At 42.5% G+C, this 21,921-nt stretch overlaps 1 long non-coding RNA gene across 1 annotated transcript in view; it reads right to left on the bottom strand.

The window, feature by feature from the left end:
* The window catches only part of LOC118592759, a 32,512-nt gene extending 11,487 nt beyond the window's left edge, over nucleotides 1–21,025 (bottom strand). Inside the window, exon 1 of the long non-coding RNA XR_004946152.1 lies at nucleotides 19,814–21,025. This is a non-coding gene — a long non-coding RNA (uncharacterized LOC118592759). The remainder of the gene's footprint in view (nucleotides 1–19,813) is intronic.
* Between the last annotated feature and the right edge of the window lie 896 nt (nucleotides 21,026–21,921).

The following is a 21,921-nucleotide window of genomic DNA, read 5'->3' as shown; positions in this document are numbered from 1 at the left end:
TTTAGCTACAGCCCAATGTCACTTGACCTGGATCTACCAGTGACACTCAGGGGGCCTTCTGCCAGTTGAATTTGTCACTTAGAGAGGACTTTGAAAAATTAAACAACTAGATCTGATTTTTTTTTTCTGTTTCTCTACTCAAAGAATGACCTTAACATTTCATATGATCACTTGGCTTCATTCCTTTGGTTTAACTTACCCCTTTAAATAAAACAGGAGATGACTCCCAAAGTCCAAGGAGGGCAATCCCCTGTCATTTATCAAGAACTTTTTCTTTCATCAAAACAAACCATTAACATCCCTAGCTGGTCACTTATTTACATTCCAAGAACCAATAGTCAGAAAAAGCCACTGTAACGCATTCAGGGGCTGCCGTGTGGCGTCTTCAGTAACTCTTGAAAAAAGAACTCAGAGTTGGAATTCTTCCTCCAAACCAGCCTTGTTAAGCTCCCACAACTGAGGTAGACAAAAAGTAAATCTAGAGAGCACTCATAAATAGAAATGGCTGTTAAACCTTTCAGGGGGGTGATTTCGAGTTAAAGATGTGAGATGTTAGCACAAATGCTTTGGCAAGCTCAACACGGCTATGTCATGACTTTAATTTAGCAAGAATTAATTGTGGGTTTTAGATGTTTTATACTTTAATGAGCAAATGGAACATAGCCTTGGGTGTGTTTTATTAACCTGCTTGTGCTTTGTATTTCAACACAGTCTTGGAAAATGTAGGAGACAAGCTATGCATTTTTACAAGTGTGTGTCTCACCCGGAGCCAACAAGTACTAGAATAGACATTGAGGGATATGGTATTTTGATGTAGTCATTTTCAAAATGACATGTTTAAATCATAGGGTAAGGGGTTGAAGAAATGGCTTAGCAGTTAATTAAGAGTACTGGCCACTCTTCCTGAGTACCAGGGTTCAATTCTCAGCACCCATATGGTGGCTCACAATTTTCTATATCTTCAATCCTATCATATCAAATATCTTCTTCTGGCCTCCACTGGTACCAGGCATGCATGTGGTCCACAAACATACTTGAAGGCAAAACACCCATGCCCATAAAAATGCATTTAAAAATTATAGAGCAAATGAATCTTGGATTAGTGTCTTCTCACCTTCTCCTTCCATTCTTTTTTTTTTTTTTTTTTTAAGGTCTCTTTAACCTAGACTGGACTCAAATTCACTATATAGTTGAGGATGGCCTTGAATTTGCTATCTTGTCTCTGCCTCCGAAGCAGTGGGATTACAGGTGTATACCACCGTGCCCCTTCTTTCTTTAGAAGTAAAACTAAAGAGCTGTGAACCAAAAGCAAGTGCTTTGGGAATGAGAAGGTTTTGTAAGATAACTGGGGGGTTTTCATTCATACTGTACTATGGTCTGTTTGTATCCCACCCCACCCCACAGATTCATGGTTTGAAAGACTGACTCTTGGGCCATGGTGGCACACACCTTTAACCCCGGCACTTGGGAGGCAGTGGCAGGTGGCTCTGAGTTCCAGACCAGCCTGGTCTACAGAGTGAGTTCCAAGATAGCCAGGGCTACACAAAGAAATCTTGTCTTGAAAAAAAAACAAAACAAAAGAAAAAACAAAACCAAAAAAGAAAAAAAAAAGAAAGAAAAAAGAAAGAAAGAAATGAAGAAAGAAAGAAAGAAAGAAAGAAAGAAAGAAAGAAAGAAAGAAAGAAAGAAAGAAAGAAAGAAAGAAAGACTGAATCATGATTCTCATTGAGACATGAAGAGGTGGGGCCTTTGGAAGGGGGTCAGGTGATTGATGGAATTAGTACCCGGATTAGTTATTTTTATCAATCTTGTGACAAAATTCCTGTCCCAGGCAACTTATGGTAGGAAGGGTTTGCTTTGTCTCAGTTTGAGTATACTACATTATAGGGGGCGGGGAGGTGTGAGGTAGCTGGTCTCATAGAATCTGAAGTCATGAAGCAGAGAGATAGATGCTGGTGCTCAGCTCACTTTCTCCTTTTTTTCAGGACCCCGACCCATGGGATGCCCCTGCCCATGGTTACAGAGGGCCTTTTCTGACTCATTAAAGCTTCTGGAAACAGCCTCATAGACACTCCTAGAGGTGTGTTTCCATGGTGACTCCAAGTCCCATCAAGTCGATATTCAAGATTAGCCATCATACAAGGTCCTAGAGAGCTCTCCAACTGTCTCAGTTTTAAAAAGATAATGAGAAAGTGTTATCTATGAATGACCCAGTGGGCCCTCTCCAGACACCAAACCTGCTAGAACCTTGATCCTGAACTTCCCAACCTTCAGAACCATGAAACATGGGTCTAGTGTCTACAAGCCTCCCCACCTGTGATGCTGAGACCAAGAGCCAGTGGGGGAGGGCACTGGTGAATAGCAGCTTTGATTCTGAGAACTGAAGGGCACAGGCTGGCTTCCAGAGACTCAGATGTCTGTGGCACCTCAGTGAGTAATTGTTGTACTCAAACACTGGGATTTCTACATCTCTCCAGAAGCTCCCAGGCAAAGGTCTCACCTCCACACTCACATCCATCCCTGAATTAGCATGAGTGAGCTGTCCTGGTCTCAGCAACACTGGAGGATTTCTGATACATTTGCCAGCTTGAGCCTGGATTCCCAGAAGAGAGGAGCATTGGCATAGTTTCATTTCTGTGGCTGTGATAAGATACTCTGACAAAAATCAATTTAGGGGAGACATGAGTTTATTTCAGCTACAGACCACCACGGTGGGAAATCAAGGCAAGAACTGGAAAAGCCAGTCCTGTCACATCCACAGCAAGATCATAGAGAAGTGAATGCAGTGTGCCATTTTGCTTGCTTGCCTCTTTGTAGCTGGTCTTCTCCACTAATAAAGTCAGAACTCTATCTTGGGAATGGTGCTGCCAGCCACAGCCTAGGTCTTCCCATATTAATTAATGTAATTAATACAATCCCCTGAAGACATTCCCATAGGCAACACAGAGCAGCCCACCTGTAATTGGAACTCTCTTCCCAGGTAATTCCATGTTGTCTCAAGTTGACAATGAAATCACCACAAGTGTCAGTGATGGCAGTGGCAGTCATGGTCGCTGAGACAGACAGAGTGTAACAAGGTACCAGGCACCACACAAAGCCCTTGACTGCAACCTACAGAGCATATGGGGCACAACCCACCATCCCTTTATCACGTAAGCAGGCCAAAGCTGAGAAGGGCCACAGCCCGAGCTCAGAGACTGCATGGCTCAGCTGGGCTGGAAGTTCAGACAACTAACTCACAAGTGTCGCAGGTTTCTAGAGACCGACCAGAGGCCGCTCCTGGGCTGCCTTCCTCCTCAGATGTGTGAGCTATGGGGAGTTTCTAACAGCTGGATATCACGCAACTCTTTCAGTTGTCTAAGATACAAAGGAACATTTCTAAATCCTTTGAAACAATGAGATAGAATGTGTTTCTTCAGATTTAGGCTTTAAAAAACATTGCCGCAGTCATAATGCTTATTATAAAAATGTAAACTTAATTATAGCAAGTGAACTTTCTCTTTCTTACTTTGTTTTGCACTTCCTTACTGTGCTTCTTTTTATCCAATCCATCTAAGCCCGATTCCATTTCTCAGATTTTAACACAAATCATTTTGAATCTACCTCTTTATCTACATACACATATATCTACATGTACACACATGTATACAAGCACAGCAAACACAGGCACACACTTATATTCATACTGCATGTCACACACATACATATGCATGCATATATATGCACATACTTATGATATACATGCATGTACACCATGCATTTGCACAGACACACTAATGATGTACATATAAGTACCAGGTCTTTCTTTGTACCAGCTCCCAAATAATGACACAGAGACTTCCTGTTAATTATGAAAGCTTGGCCTTAGCCTAGGCTTGTTCCCAACTAGCTCTTAAAATGTAAATTAAACTATTTATACTAATCTATGGTTTGCCACGTAGTTTGTTACCTCTGGTTAGTACCATACATCCCATTTCCTCTGTATCTGGCTGATGCATCCACACCTCTCAGATTTTTCCCCCCAGTTCCTCCCTCTCCCCGGAAGTCCCACCTATCCTCTGCTGCCTAGCTATTAGTCATTCAGCTCTTTATTAAACCAATCAGAAGTTTCCTTAGACAGGTGAGGTAAAACACAGACACATCTTCACAGTGTATAAAAAGATTATCACTCAACATACATATGTACATGAGTAAACATTTCTATGTTCACACAGTGGTATGATTGAACATACACACATACTTGCACACTTTTGGGCAGTGGCAAAAGGACAGTCTTTGAGGAAGATCTCCTGGAATCCAGTCATGACTCTTCCATTTATGAACCATATGATTTTTTTGGTAGTGATTTCTCCATGCTACCTAATCCTTCTTGGTGAACTAGAGATAACGACGTTACAGCTTAGGTTCAGGTTATATAAGGTAACAAGTAGAGTAGTTAGAACAGAAAGGTACGTGGGAACCCTTCATGTGCGGTACCTTTGTGTGTGTGTGTGTGTGTGTGTGTGTGTGTGTGTGTGTGTGTGTGTACACACTGTATTCGTTACTTTTCTCCCCACCGTCCTTGACAAGATGGAGGCTTCTGCTTTGCTCACGGCTTAGGGTGGGTTTAGTTCATCACTGCAGAGCTGCTCATACTGTGATGGAACAGAAGGAAATGAAAGGAAAAGCAGGCACTCTGGCTGCCTCATTTCCCCCACTTGATTCGCAAAGGTCCCGCAGCCTACTGGACCATGCCTCTCACATCCAGGGCAGGCATTCCCCATCTGGAAGCTCCCTCACAGGTGCACTCACACACCAGTCTCCTAGCTGCTCCATCCTGTCCAACTGACCATGAATACTGTCACACACATATCAATGCAATGCAAGTTGCTGTATAAATCCTTTCATGTCTTGGACTTTTGCTTGAACAATGTACTACTTCAGTAATACAAAGCTGCTTTCAAAAAGTACCCCATATTACATCACCCCCACGTCACCTGCTGACAGATTTTTATGTGGGTCTATTTTTCACGCATATAAACAATGCTACCATAAATTGTTAGGTACGTAAATCTGTATGCATTTGTCTGAGCATTGCTATGGGATAAATTTCTGAACCCAGAATAGCTGATGACAATATATGCACATTTAACATGTCGGTGGAAACTACCAAAAGGCCACATAAATTATAATTAAGAATGCCAAGATTGAGTGTGTCTGCTTCTCCAAAATCTTGTCAACACTAATTACAAAGACATTTTAAAATCCTTATCCCATTGTGAAGGGGAAACCTCTTGCTATTGTTTTAGTTATAGTTCTTTGATTCAAAGTAAACTTAAGCTTATTTAATGAATGAAATGATGATCCCTGGTCTCTGAATTAGTCTAATCTTTCACCTATCTTTTCACATGAACATTTTTCAAAGCCATTGTTTCTCTCTTTTCTTTTTAGAGGGTACTCTAGTTTCCTTTCTGTTTCTAAGATAAAAATAGCCTGGCAAAAAGCAAGTTGGGGGGCAAGACGGGCTTTATTTCAGTTTACAATTCCAGGTTGTCACCCACCATTATTAGAAGTCAAGGCAGGAAGTTGAAAAGCCATCCCCCAAATCTAGAGTCCAGAGGAGCGAGGAAGTGAAGGCCCATGTGTGTGCTTGCTCTTCTCAGCATGGTCTCCATTTGTGTAAGCCCGGGACCCTGTACAGAGGGATTGGTGTCACCCACAGTAGGCTGGGTGCTCCCACATCACTTAACTTAATTAAGTCACTCTCTTGTTAGGGACACACCAATGGGACAACTCAATCTAGACAATCTCTGTGGTGGTATTGTGTTCCCCAGTATATTGTGACTCTATCTGGGGTCAGAGGACAGAACAGCCACAATATTAAACATAGAGGATAGGCAGTGGTAGCACATGCTTTTAATCCTAGCATTCCAGAGGCAGAGATCCCTTTAGATCTCTGTGAGTTCAAGGCCACATTGGAAACAGCCAGGGCATGGTGACCCACACCTTTAATCCCAAGAAGTGAGCCTTTAATCCCAGGGAGTGATGGCAGAAAGCAAGAAGGTATGTAAGGTGTGAAGACCAGAAACTAGAAGCTTTTGGCTGGTTAAGCTTTTAGGCTTTTAGCAACAGTTCAGCTGAGACCCATTCGGATGAGGACACAGAAGCTTCCAGTCTGAAGAAACAGGATCAGCTGAGGAACTGGCTAGGTAAGGTAGCTGTGGCTTGTTCTGCTTCTCTGGTCTTCCAGCATTCATCCCAATACCTGGCTCCAGGTTTGTTTTCATTAATAAGAACTTTTAAGATTCCTGCTACAAATCTCTCATTGAGGCTTTCTTCCCAGGTGATTGTAGATTGTTTCAAATGGACAAATCTAACCATCACAGAGGGGATTGTTTCTAGGGCTAGGAAGAGGACCCACAGTGCTAGGAAGCACTGTACCACCGAGTTACAGCCTCAGCCTGACATTGATTCTATTTTATTTTAAATGTAATTCTTTATTGATGTTTTGGGAATTTCACATCATGTACCCCAATCCCACTCACCTCCTAGTCCCTCCATATCCAACCCTCACCTCTGCAGTATGTTCTCCCTAATTAATTAAAAAATAAAACAAAACAACCAAAAACCCCACCTGGCTCCTCCATCTTTCCAACACCTCTTCCTTCATCCTAGTGGCACCAGGAGCTGTGGTGTCACACAGTACATCCCTTTTGTTCAACCAGCCACACCTGCAAAATGTTCATTCCAATGAGTCGTTGGTCTAGTTCAAGGCCTCTGGTTTCTGGTCCACCATTGTCACCGGTCTGGGCCCTCATGTCCTGTTGTTGCCCCGAGTCATGGAGATTTTGCAATTATCAACCTGTGGGACCAGTCCCTTTGCAATTCCAGCAGGTCAGAGATGGGGCGGGGTATTTTTATATAGTGAGGATTTTACTAGCTAAGTATAATGGCACATGCCTTCAATCCAGCACCCAAGAGGCAGAGGCAGGTGTATCTCTGTCCAGCTTGGTTTACAAGGGAATTCTAGACCATCTGGACTACATAGTGAGATCTTGTCTAAAAAGTAATTTTTTTTTAGTGAAAATAAAAAGAAAAACAATTTTACTTCCTTACTAGTCATGTACGCTAAGCAATTTCTCAATTTTGCTGATATTTTAATATTTATCTTTTAGGAATTTGAAATTCTTGCACAGTAAACCTATGAATCTTTTCCTTCCTATGCTGTAAATTCTCTCATCTCAAATTTATAGAGTATCATTTTTCTCCTTAGTAGTTTTTATTTTTATGTTAAAGTGTATGTATGTCAAATGTGGACTGGGGTGGAGGCAGGAAATTTAATTTAACTTAATCTTAAGTCAATAGGAAGTTGTCAGAGAAGTTGGAGAAAGACAAGAGGGAAATACATTTGGGGAAATTGTGCATATTTGTTCTTCCAGTTAGTCACATAGTAAAGAATTTCCTGAGAGTTTATTGTATGACGTGGGCCACACAGGCCACCGTTGGCCAGTAGAATGTCCTGTGATGGCAAACATGTTCAATATGTGCTGTTATGGCAGGAGCAGGTGTCACTGTGTGGCTGTTAAAATGTGGCCCATGTGCTCAAGGAATGGAATTGTACATTGTTTAATTGACCTAAAGTACTTGCTGGGGATCGCAAGGACAGCGGAGGTAGAGTCAGAAGTGGCACAACAGAGGAGTGTGTGTGTGTGTGTGTGTGTGTGTGTGTGTGTGTGTACAGGTGGTTGTTTGCATGGATGTATGCATATGTAATTTGAGTGCATGGACAAATATGGACACATGTGGACATGTGGTCTGTATGTGTATGAACAAGTATGTGTGCATCTTCTGTGCCCACATAGGAATGTAGCTTGTGTGCATATGTAGACATATAGCATAAATGTATGCATGCACACATTTGTATATGTGATGTATGTGTATGCATGTGTCTGAATATATATATTAAAAATATGTTTGTGCATGTATATATGAGCATGTAGTTTATATACATGTTTGCATTTTGGTCAGATGTTTGTGTGTGCTTTCACATATGTGTGTGTGCATGTATGAGTAGCATGTGAGTGCACATGTGTAGGCTTGTAATGTCCATGTATGTACACACACACATAGGCATTGTGATAAAGACCATGCATGTATGAATGAGACAGTGTAGTCAGATACTTCCTTTTAGATTATTTTTGCCAAGTTTTAAAAAAGTCTGACTTGAGGGCAGTTTGATAGAAGATAGGAGGCGTTTTGTCCTTGGGAGTCCTGGTTCTGCAGAGGGGAAGAGCACATCTGTCAGTCAGCACGTCTCTGTCAGTCAGCAGTTTCCCCTTGCTCTGCCTTTGTGGCATCTCCATCCTGTGCACTGTCTTTTCTGCACAGCCCCTGACTTTGTTCACTGGAAGACTGTTCCACATTTGCAAACCCCATGGCCTCCCCTATATTAATCCCAGCCCCATGCAGAAGACGATGCTCTTCCTTTAAGAAACAAGCTGAGCAGATGCCTACACAGCACGTCAGGGCACTCACTCTGCAGGGCTAATTTTTTCTGTAGGGTCCCATTAACGTTTTAAGAGTTTGTAGTCATGGCTACTTGTGGTATGGATACTGAATGGTGCAGAGGGGTCTGGGGCGTGCTTGTATGATGATGGTAACAAGCACATGCATTTGCATGGTAGGAAGCCTTGAGGACTCTAGGGAGGAAAACTTATATTTCCATTTCCCAGAGAAAATGGGCCTGTTACACTGCCCTGAAACATATAATCACAAAATCGCTGGCGTTGAGGAAAGGCTTTTCTTGTGGTTGGGGCTGGGGTTAGGGGGGATGGCTGACTGTGGGGAAGGTGCCTGTGTGAGAACAGTGGGTGGGGACATAGTAACTTGGTCCAGCAGTAGATTATACAGGTTACTGGAGCCGTGGGTAGGTTGTCAGGCTTACAGCCACCAGATTTATTACTGAGGCGAAAGGGATACATTCTAGGCAGTGCCACCTGGCTGCCTGTCAGGTGGAGGCCTGGGACTTGGAAGCAGACTGTTCAGCACCCGACAGATAACAGCTTCCCCAGGAATTGGTAATGGGATGCCTATAGGAGCAACCTCACAATGCAAGGTGTATCCAGGTGCTATTTTGTGATAAAATTGCAAGATGAAAAGACAAAAAGCGAGCCATGCTCATATCAGACCTGAGGTTTAGAGGAGGCACAATGTGGCATCTCATGAAACTTTAATCAAGAACTTCATTCAAATTCAGTGAGATAAGTGGGATGATAGGAACTGACAAGCGACAGGAGCTGTCTCCGCTCAGGGTGGTGATTTATGGACGGGCAGAGAGCAGGATGCCTCTGGCTCCCCCTTCCAACCTCACTTAACAACTTCATTAATAACCCAGATAAACAAGCCATCTAGTTCATGAACAGCATCTGATATTAAATTGAGAGGTGCTGGGAATGAAAAAGAAATCCCAGCAGACAATGGGCCCACGTGGAGGAAAACAGGAGGTAGTGACCTGGAGTAAATAAGATTCTGTTACATACAGAATAATTACATTATTAGGCTAGGGAGATGGCTCAGTGGGTAAGGTGTTTGCCGTATAAGCACAAGGATCTGGGCTCAATCCCCAGCACCTACATGAGAAGCCAGACACGGTGGCATGTGCCTGTGACCCCAGTCCTGGAGGGACAGAGCAGGCAGATACTGTAGGCTTCTCAGCCAGCCAGTTTAGCCAAAGTGGTAAGCTCCAGGTTTAGTGAAAGATCCTGCTTCAAAAATAAGGTAAAGAAAGAATGAGGAGGGCACTTGATGCCAATCTCTGGCCTGCACACACATATACACATAAAACACACACACACACACACACACACACACACAAACCACACACACATATACACACATAAAACACACACACACACACAAACCACACACACATATACACACATAAAACACACACACACACACACAAACCACACACACACACACACACACACACACACACACAAACCACACACATATACACACATAAAATACACACACACACACACACACACACACACATCTGCACTTGTACTCCTATGCACACATGTTCATATGTGCAAACACGGTGTTGTAGGAGGGAGAGAGGGAAGAAGCAGAAATATTTCAAGAAGTCTCCAAACGCATGTGGAGCGAGAGTGGAAATCCACTGAGCAGTCACTAGCATTATGAGCAGAGTCCAGACACTTCCCTTCAATCCTTACAGCACAAGGAGCACTGTGTATCCTTCACTGCAAACACTGCACACTAAGGAGCAGAAAGCCAAAAGCATTTGCCAAGAACCCACAGGTGGTAACTGCTAGGATCTGGGCATCTCTTTGCCATGCATGAAACCTGGTGCTCTTGTATGGGGTTTATTGTCCTTCCACACTGCCTTGAACTGGGAAGTTAGAAACGCACAAGCTCAAGTGTCTACCTCAATCCCACTGAACTGAAACCTGCGTTTGTGTAGGATTTCCGTACGACTCATGTATGTGTGAAGATAGGAAGGTGTGAACTGCAGGTCTGTCCTCATGCATGGGGACACAAGACTTTCCTGAATAGGGCAGAGGAGATGCCCCAGTAAAGACAAGTAAAGTGTCTTACAAATAGGACAATCTGAGTTCAAGACCCAGAATCCATCAAAAACAAAGAGAAAAATCTGGGTGTGATGTGTGTGTACAATCCTAGTACTGAGAATAAGAGACGAGGTATTCCTGGCCAATCAGCCTAGACTACTTTAGTTCCCGGCTAAAGAGATAATTTTTCTAAAAGAGAAAAAAAAAAAAAAGATGGACAGTGCTTGATGAATGATACCAAAGGTTGCCCACTGGTCTCCTTACACACACACACACACACACACACACACACACACACACACACGTGCACCTGCACATATGGGAACAGAACACACACACACACACACACACACACACATACCACATATGCATAGGCACCTTCACATATAGAAATAGAACACACACACACACACACACACACACACACACACACACGCACACACACGTGCACAGGCACCTGCACATATAGGAACAGAACACACAGACACACACACATCACACACACACACACACCACATATGCATAGGCACTTTCACATATAGAAATAAAACACACACACACACACACACACACACACACACTCTAACTGATGTAGAAACCTTTCTGTGACCTTGTTTCCTGGCCTGGGTTCTGCATTCCAATTCTCCCACAGAACCAGTGCCATGCTTCTTTCAGCCAAAGTCACATAACCACGTAACTATACTCCACAAATTAAAGAGCCTTTGTAGCAATGGCTCTGGCCTTTGCCTTTCTCACATTCTCTGCTCCCTTAGCAACTGTCTCATAGCATTGGAATAGTTGGTCAACTGCGGTCAATTACCCATTAGGATCTGAGATCTTAGAGGACAAGTTTGTTTGTTATTCACTGTTATTTCCTGCTGGCTAACATGGAGATCCACTCAGCCTAGGAATGATGCACAACACAAGCTTATAAAATGACCATGAGCATGAATGAATGAATGAATGAATGAATGAATGAATGAATGAATGACCATATAAGATAAGTGCATGTATGCATGAATAAATAACATTGTGGATGAACGATTGGCCATGAGAATGAATAAATGAATGAATAAATGACCGTGTGAATTAAATGCGTAACCATGTGAATGAATAAATGGATGATGAGAATAATGAATGCATGAATGACCATGTGAACAAATGCATGCGTGACCATGACTGTGAATGAACAAGTTAACACTAGGGAGGGGTTCGTGCTACCTGGGCTACACCTCTGTGATGGCTTTCCTATAAGACCTTTAAAGATCTGAGGTTTGCTGGAAACATCTGGAAAGCTTTTTGCTTTCTCCTCTATCCTTAACGACAGGTATGTTTTCTTTTTAGGCCCAAGCAGATGTTTTCTTTTGGCATAAAACAAAGAAAAGAAATCTGTAGTTTCTTCTTGACAGCAAATTTAAAGATGAAAAAGTTGTAAATAAAGAACATGGCTTTTACAGATGGAATGTTTTCTGTCCTCACTTCTGTAGTGTGTTGTAATTTGAATGGAAAGTTGGGGTCACAGCACTTTCATTCCCTCATTCAACAAATATTTATAAGGTCCCTAATGCACCCAATGTTAGGGCTGAGCTGATTGATATACACGCAACCCACCCTGTGAATCAGAGAGACTGAACGGGGAGAGAAGAAGTAAATTGGAGTAACTCATGCCAAGTGTTTTATGGAGTGTAGTAACACTGATTGAGTCCCAACTCTATGCCACAAATGGAGCTAGCTGCTGGGACAGATAGTTACGACAAATCCCTGACCCAGAGCAGATCATACCTCAGCAAGGCCAACACACCACATCATCTCAGTGCTTCGGCAAAGACAGAGGCAGGTGCTCTGAACAGTAAAAGCACATGTTAGGGGCATGCTGAGCAGGATGGGGCAAAATAACAGAAGGTCCATCTCTGGGATTTTCAGAAATGATGATGTGTCTAAAGTGTAAGCAGGACTTTATAGGTTGTGATGGTTCATCTTCACTGTCAACTGGATTTAGAATCACCATGGAAACAAGCCTTAAGCCGTGTCTGCAAGGGACTTTCCACATTAGGTTAATTGATAGGGGGAGATCAACTCTGAATGTGGGTGGCACCATTGCATGAGCTGGGATTCCAGACTGAAGAAAAAGGAAAAAGTGCGCTGAGCACCAGTGTTGTCCCTTTCTCTTTCCTGATCCTGGATGCTAGGTGACCAGCTGACTCATACTCTTGCCACCACACTTCAAACTGTCCCCTCAAACTTTGAGCTAGAATCGGAGTTTCTTTACCTGGCCAAGGATCAAAACAACTAACATCAAGAAGGGTGGCACCATGTACTATGGGAACTTGAGAGGAAGGAGGAAATGCATCTCTCAGAGAAGTGAGAGGGAAGGGCAGGGGAAGGCTAACGTGGTGGCCTAGACAGGGAAATGACTTTCTCTACCCTGTGTGTGGTGGTTAGCTTTAATTGTCAACTTGATACAATCTAGGGTCACCCGGTAAAGTATCAACAAGGGGTTGTCTATTTCGGTTTAGATTGAGGGCATGTTGATGGGGGATTGTCTTGATTGAGTTAAAAGACATTTGGAGATCCAGACCACAGCTAGTGGCGCCATTTGCTAATAGGGGGTCCTGAACTGTATCAGAGTAGAGAAACTAGAACTGAGCACAAGCAAGCATGTGAACAAGCATGCATGCATTTCCCTGTGCTCTCCACTGCGCACGTGATGGAAGCAGCTGCTCTGAGCTCCTGCCTTGACTTCCCCATAATGAGGGACTGTAATCTGGAGGCTGAAAGCTGAAATACGGCCTTTTTCCCCCTATAGTTGCTTTTTGCCAGGATATGTTATCCCAGCAAAAGAAAGGACACCAGAACCCCTTGAAAAATGTCTGGGTAGACTTATAAGTTCTTCCTTTTTCTCTTTTTTATTTTCATTTTTTCTTTCACAACTTTTCAACATTTAAACCTCCTAGTGCATTGAAAATGATTATGCATGGCACATTTACGATAGTTTAAAATGAAAAATGAAAATTTAAACACAGGCATTTAGTCATATATAGATTTAAACATAAATATATAATTTGTAAAGGCAAATGAGAGTCACAAGATTTACTTTATGCATCAATATGTTGTTCTGTAATGAATGCTCTTATGGTCTGTCTGATAGAAAAAAAAAATGAAAGATATCTGATGTCTTGGCTTTTTGATTCTATTAGTTTATTTCTACAATTTGTTTCCTATACAATATTTTATAGAGCATTCAGAAGTCAAAATTTGAAAGCTACAAGAGGCTATGGAGATGGATCAGTCAGTCAATAAAGTGCTTGACCTGCAAGTTTAAAGACCTGTGTTCAAGTCCCAGAACCCACAATAAATACCAGTGTGGTCATACCCTGTAGTCGCAACACTAGGAACATAGAAGCACAAGGATCCCTGGGAATCTCTGTGTAGCAAGCTAGCCTGGGCTACTTGCAGAGTTCCAGATTCAGTGACAGACTTTTTCTCAAAAAGCAAGGTGGAGAATGATAGAGGAATACATCTCACATCAACCCCCAGACTCCAGGTTCAGGCACCTAGAAATATACAACACACACACACACACACACACACACACACACACACACACACACACACACACAAATGTGCTACCACGCCCAGCTTTTTCTGTGTGGGTTCTGGCGAGCAAGTGTGTCACCAACGGAGCCACCACTCCAGCACCTTGGTTAATTTTTGTTTTGCTTTTCTGAAACAGAGCTTTCTATGCTCTGAAGTTCTCCTCTTTGGAGTTCCAGTTGTGCCACACAAGCAACACAGAAGGCTTTAGAAGTTTCATACAGCCAGGCAGGGTGGCACACGCCTTTAATCCCAGCACTTGGGAGGCAGAAGCAGGCAGATCTCTGTGAGTTCAAGGCCAGCCTGGTCTACAGAGTGAGATCTACGACAGGCACCAAAGCTACACAGAGAAACCCTGTCTTAGAAACCAGAAAAAAAAGTTTTATACAATGAACTACTCATGAAGGCAAAACAGGTCAAAAACATCTGTGACCTTCCAGTGTGGGGTCTCCCTACATCACAGCCATGCTGGGGATTGATCCCAGGACCTCAGCATGGCAGGCAAGCACTCTACCATGAGTGACATCTTCATCCCACAGCCAAATTCTTTAAAGATTTTTTATTTAATATTTATACCATATATTTTGTTTATTTTGATCGTAGTCTTCCCCCTCCCCCACCCATCCAAGACCTCCCTCACTTCCCTCCCCACCCAATTTCTCTCTGTCTCAAAAACAAAACAAGAAACAACCAAAACAAAATATCAAAAGAGACAACAATAACAACAACAACATCAGTAATTTAAAAAAAAGAAATAACAGAACAAAAAGTGCACAAAAAGCATGGAGTCTGTTTTGTACTGGCCAGCTACTCCTGGGCACAGATCCTGCCCTGTTGTGTTGCTGATATCCCAGTGACACTGCATTGAAGAAAACTGATTTTCCCTTTCACAGCAGGTACGTATTACAAAGAGCTTCTTGTTATGGGGTGGAGTGGGGGTGGGGCTTGGTTTCTACTTCTTTATACTTGGATTTTGTCTGGTTTGAACCTGTTTAGGTCTTGTAGCCAAATTCTCAATATCACTATTTTTTAAACATTTTATGCATATGAGTATTTGCCTGTATGTATGTATGTGTATCATGTGTGTGTCTGTTGCCTGTGGAAGCCAGAAGAGGGCATGAGATGCCCTGGAACTGGAGTTAAAGATGGTTCTGAGCTGCAATGTGGGTGCTGGGTCCTCTGTAAGAGCAGCCGATGCTCTTTTAGTGACTGTGTCACCTTTCCAGCCTCTCAACACACCCAAATTCTTTCTTTTTCTTTCAAGACAAGTTCTCTCTCTCTCTCTTTCTCTGTCTCTGTCTCTGTCTCTCTCTGTCTCTCTCTCTCTCTCTCTCTCTCTCTCTCTCTCTCTCTCTCTCTCTCTCTCTCTGTGTGTGTGTGTGTGTGTGTGTGTGTAACAACCCTAGCTGTCCTGAAACTCACTATGTAGATCAGGCTGGCCTAGAATTCAATGAGATCCACTTACCTTTGCCTCCTGAATGCTGGGTTAAAAGGCAGGCACCACCACTACTGGCCATACCCAAATTCTTTATGTGAGAATTTCCAGAAAAGCCAGAAACCTGTGTCTCTGATTCTTTGATTAGTATGGTCCTGTTATATTTGACCCCAAGACTGCTTTCCCTCATAGTTGGGGTAGAGTTGGGTCTGTGGTCCCACTGAGATTTTAATTACTTCAAACCCCTTTCTTTCTCTTTTCTAATCCCCCAAATACATGTGTGTGTATACACACACACACACACACACACACACACACACACACACACACACACACATACACACATTGATAAATACAGACAGCTAGAGAAGATAGATAGATAGATAGATAGATAGATAGATAGATAGATAGATAGATAGGACTTTCCTGTAAGAGTCAATGATTTCTTTTAGAAGTAGGAACAGTATTGATATAAGAAGTCATGATTACTTTTATAACTGATATTTGCATGTCACATCACATATAGAGGTCAGAAGACAGCTTGGGAGAGCTGGGTCTCTTTCTGCCACCACAGGGGTTCTCAGAATTGAATTCAGGTCATCAGGCTTGGCTTACTAAGACATCTCACCTGTCCAAAACTGAACACTTCTTTCTGTTAAAAACCCTGTACTTCATGATGATGGTTTTTAAAGAAAGCTCTTGCTCTTGCGGTAACATTTTTTTTCTACACAACACTAATTCCACACTGCAGCGTTTCTCACATTCAGTTCAGATGACCTACAGTGGGGGTGTGTTAGCTGATTTACTTCCTAGAAATCAAGTGTAGTTTGGTTGACAGAAGTGGGAGCCGTGCTTTCTAATGGAATGGGATATGGATAATTTTCACATCACTCCTATATGCAACCCATAACTCTCCAGACAAAACCCACTTACAAGTATCTTTAATAGCAAAAACTTGAGCACATTTCCAAAGTTAGGTCTCATGTGAACTAGCTGTCATGAATTGGACATATTTACTACTCAGTAATATCATAAATACTTAAAACTACAACTGCTAAGATGGATACAATAAGCTTTATGACCCGAAGTCTATCCTTGTATATTATTTGGTAGCTACTCATCTCTCAATTTCATTAACCCATAAAACACTTTCTATTCAATAATACAAAATGAGAACAGGCAAGAGTTTAGTCTTTTGTGTAAAAAAGTTTAAAGAGAAACTGCGTGTATATGCTTGCTCTGGGAAAGTAGAGAAGGATGATACTGTCCCTCAAGGTTGGCAAGTAAAATGGCACCTGGCAAGGACTCCTAGTAAGTATTTTTGGCTTTGGATATGGGCTGTGTTCTCAAGAACAGGGTATTTATCTGACTCTTGCATACTCAAATTTAGGCTAAAATTTAGACTGTAATCTTAACTAGTCACAGGAATAATTTAACCTATCTTAACTCAACTTTGGGGTCAAAGACAGGGCTTAAAACACACATTCTTGTTGGTTTAAGGATCAGAAATGTTGCAATCATGGTCAGTATAGAGCCTAGCACCACACTAGTACTCAATGAATATACTTCCTACAAACTAAATAAATGTATTTATTGTCTGACAAATAGATGCATAGTATAAATGCCAAATGAAGTGATACATGTTAGATACTGGAATATCAACTAAAAATTAAAAAAAAATAAAGCCAAGTATGATAGTGAATATCTGTAATATAAACATTTGGAAAGCTGAGGCAAGAGGATCATGACTTTGAGGCCAGCTTGGTTTACACGACAAGACTGTGTTTACAAAACAGATTGGTGAATGAGTTAATGAATGAATCAAATATGAAAAGAGAAAATTATGATTCCATTTCTTCCAAAAAGATATAAATCAATAGATAGGTAGGTAGGTAGATGATTGATAGATAGATAGATAGATAGATAGATAGATAGATACATACATACATACATACATACATACATAGTTATAGATTTAAAAAACCTAAACAAAATATCTAAATGAGAAATTCAAAATGAACCTCTGATTTAATGAGTTGGGAAAATACAAACTCTCTGAGATAAAGGACTATACATATAGAAATAATTGCACATTAATTTTCACCTGTCAATGCAGATATCTTTTGAAGATGCCATTTGAAACTCTAGTGGTTTTCAATATTCAATGAAACTTAGAACCAAGTGATTCCATTCTAGTTACAAATCTACAAAGAGTCTAATATCAAATGTATTCATGCACACAAGATTGTTTGAACACTATTTTGGAAGAAACCATGAGGATGTGTTTTGGGTACATTTTGTGATGATCTGCTTTAATTGTCAACTCCACACAACTCAGAACCATCTAAAAGGAAAGTCTCAATGAGGGAATGTCTACCTTGGGCTGACCTGTGAGCATGTCTGTGGAGGGTTGTCTTAACTATGTTAATTGGTGTGGGAAGGCTCAGCTCACCATAGGTGGCACCATTCCCTAGACAGGGAATCTGGACTGCATAAAAGTGGAGACTTGAGCAGAGGACAAGCGAGCAAGTAAGCACCCAAGCGTGCATGTATCTGCTTCACTCTGTTCTCACCTGTTGCATGCTTCTGCCTTGTTTTGCCGAAATGGCGGGCTCAAACTTAGAATTGTAAGCTGAAATCAACTCCCTTTTGTCAGGGTATTTCATCAGCAGACACAAAACCGAGACAAGCTTTTTACTGAAATCAGTGGACTAGGAATAAGGCAAACTGCCTTCCATAGAGTGAGTGGGGCTCGCCCCACCCAAAGGTGTGGGCGGAACAAAGGCTGATCCGCAGTGCCAGAGGAGCTCTGTTTGCAGGACTGTGGGCCTGGACCACAGCATCAGCTCTGGGGAGTCTACAGTTTGCTGTCCCACTCTGCAGATGTTAGACTTGTCAGCCTTCAGAATAGTGTGGGACAATTCCTTAAGACGATGGACCTCGCTGTGCATGCTCAGCCAGCACTCCGTACTGTAGCCTTCTATGTCCACATCCAACCAACTCCAGACAGGAAGCAGGGATAGGAGGAGATGTGCTGGGACTGCCTGTGTATTTCTCTTGTCCTTCCACACACAATTCATTTCACAAGTATCAGAATAGCTTTTGCATTTTATTAAGTGTTAAAATAACGTAGAGATGATTTAGAGTCTGCAGGAGCGTTTGCCTAAATCCTGTGTAAAACTGTGTCACTTTGTTAAGTCGAGCTCAGTAGACTGAGGTATCTGCAGAAGGTGTCACAGGTTACTCTGGAACGGCTCTGCATTTGAACTACTGATTCCATTTCTCTGAAGGATCCTAGTGAACACAGGAGGAAATTCAGAGGAATTTAACTAAAATTGAGAAGGCTCATTCTCACTTAGATATGAATCATAGATATACTTAGAATTATGGTTTTGGCCCTGGGGCGGTGGTGGCACATGCCTTTAAACCCAGCACTCGGGAGGCAGAGGCAGGCAGATATCTGTGAGTGGAAAGGCACAAAGCTACACAGAGAAACCTTGTCTCGGAAAAAAAAAAAAAAAAAAAAAAAGAATTATGGTTTCAGAGCTCGAGAGATTACTTAGCTTTAAGAGCATGTACTGCTATTCCAGAGTACTGGAGTCCAGTCCACAGCACCCACATCAGACAGCTCACAACTGCCTGCAACTCCACTTCTGGGAGACCCAGTGACCTCTTCTGCCCTCTATTTGAAACCCCACACACATGATATATATCCACACAAGCACATAACAACTTTAAAAAATATGCTTATGTATAATAAATAAGTTTGCTGTTGGTTTCTAAAAGGAGATATAACTCCACTATGGGGTGGGGAGATGGATCACTTGCCATACAAAGGAGGAGTACTTGAGTTTCATCTCTAGTACCCACAGAAAGAACAGATGTGGTAGCTTATACCTACCCCAGTGTTTGGGGGAGCAGAGACAGGAGTACCCCTAGATCTTGCTAGCCAGCCAGCCTAGGTGAATCAGTAACTCCAGGCTGAGTGTGAGACCAAGCATGATTGGGGAAGATAGGCAACACCCAGTTGGCTTCTACCATACATGCATGCGCATGTGCGCACACACACAGGCTTAATTTCGCTATTGGTTCTTTTCTCTATTTTTGCCAACTCACTGCTTGTTGATTATTTTTCATCCTTATCCCTTCTTTGCCAGCCCTCACACAGGTGATGCTTTGTATGTGATGGATTTAAAGTACTTGGACTTGGTACCTTGCTCCAAAGCTGCCTGGAATGATTGCATTTGTTGGCCTCTGGCTTCGCCTTCCCGCTCCAGGAACCAGGAAGAATAAGGTGTGTGTTATCTTGTCGTGTCTGCTCCACGGCTGTCTGCATTCCTTAACACCAAGATGCATGCTAGCAGATTCCAGGGTTGGCAGCTACTGGAGCTGAACAAGTCTTGAATGAAAACAGTGAAAATTGTAACATCTTCCCCTGTCCTTCAAACGATGAGCTATGCTGAATAAAAAAAAGTCAGGTGGAACCTATCTTCACAGACGCAGTTTTTCTAATCATCATAATGGCATCCCATGGTGATAGCTTCATTCACTTTTAGAAACATCACCTCATTTGATCCTAACACTATCAGATAAGGAATAAATCCCTTCTTAATTTTTAAATGTCGAAACCATAACCCAGTGAGTCCAATTAGTGCATTGGTGTGGGGCCACCCACTGAGTCATGGGCAATCTACCAGTAGCACCTCCCAAAGAAAAGTGACTCTCCCTTCTCCAGCAGCCATCAACAGCCAAGAGTGGGGCCTTGTACGCCCTTCCCTCATTTATGCCAGACTATTGATTTGTGTGCTCTGTGACTCTTGTGTAAGTAACTATAGCTTTAAGAGTTTGTGGGAGCAACATCCTGTGCTGTGCAGAAGACACTGTCTCCCAACAGTCCTCCTGGGCTTCTGGCTTTTACAATCTTCCTCCCCATCTTCCATGATGTGTCCTGAGCCATGGGTGCATGGGCTGTGTTATAGATATCCCGTTTGGGGTTAAGAATAAGTTATTTCACAGTAACTTATTCTCTGCATTTTGACCAGTTGTGGTAATAATAGGAGAGGATTTCCTAGCCTAGTTTTATCTACATCAAAATTGAAACAAAGCCCTGGGAAATAAGTTTGGCATGTAAGGAAGCCCAGCCAGTAGTAATTTGGGGAGAGGGATGTGTATCTTATCTCTATCTTCTGACTCTAAAGCCCATGATTTCCTTCTTCTTTCCTTTCTCATCTTGTCTTTATTCCTCCAGTTCTATCCCTCAACAATGCTTACTTATTAAATTCTATGTCTGGGTGTTGTTCTAAGTTGTGTGGATGTGGTAAGCAATGAAAGAGGCTTCTTCATGGGCTATCTCCTTCCACAGAGTATTCCCATGGAGCCAAGTGTAGTAAGGGTATAAAAGTTTAAAATAATGAGGCAAAAATAAGAGGTGTGTGTGTGTGTGTGTGTGTGTGTGTGTGTGTGTGTGTGTATACATGTATGTGCAGATGTTTGTGCTTATGTATGCAGAGGCTGGAGGAGGAGAACTTTGGATACCCTGCTGTGTCACTCATTACCTTATTCTCCTGAGACAGGGTCTCTCCTTGAACCTGGTACTAGGCCAGCAGACAGCAAGCACCAGGGAGCCCCCTGTCTCTTCCTCTTCCTCATACACTGAGGATACAAGTGCACATACAACCATAACTCTTTTCTTTGGTTGTTTGGTTTTATGTGAGAACTGGGGATTTGAACTCAGGTCTTCATGCTTATACAGCCATCTCCCCAGGTCTGAGACTTACAAAAGCTACAAATCAACTTATTTGTTTAGACTTATCTCAGAAGGAAATATTGCACATTGACAAATAGAGCAGTTAACTGACTCTCATCCCTTCAAATACAGTAATTCTGTGTAAATAGAGATCCCTTGAAAGATCACTAGAAACTTCCCTGCTTCATCTGTGGAAGTAATGACACAGATGACCTTCCTCTGGGTCACTCTGTCACATTCGGTGTTGGCCTACGTCATAACACTGTGTAGGGTTCAAGCCTCCATCCGTTTCTCAACAGGAAACAGACAGCATCTTCAAGGACGTAGAGACTAGAGGACAGGACAAAGGGAGACTTGATGGAGGTATAGGCCAGTGTGTGGGGACATGTGATGAAGTGCTACCAGGCCTCAGATTGCAACGCTGTAGGAAGGGACACCAGACAGGACCTTGGGTCACCAGTGAGCCTGCAGTGACATGGCAGGGAGGAAGCTAGGTGATGCATCCCTGCGTCATCTTCCTCTGCAGTCTGCTCCACTGAGTCCAGCAGGACAGAGGGCAGAGGAGGCCGTGGAAG

This window comes from Onychomys torridus, chromosome 11, assembly GCF_903995425.1.
Source record: "Onychomys torridus chromosome 11, mOncTor1.1, whole genome shotgun sequence".
NCBI lineage: Eukaryota > Metazoa > Chordata > Mammalia > Rodentia > Cricetidae > Onychomys > Onychomys torridus.
Note: the sequence above shows the minus strand (reverse complement) of the source record. Positions and strands in the feature narration are given on the sequence as shown.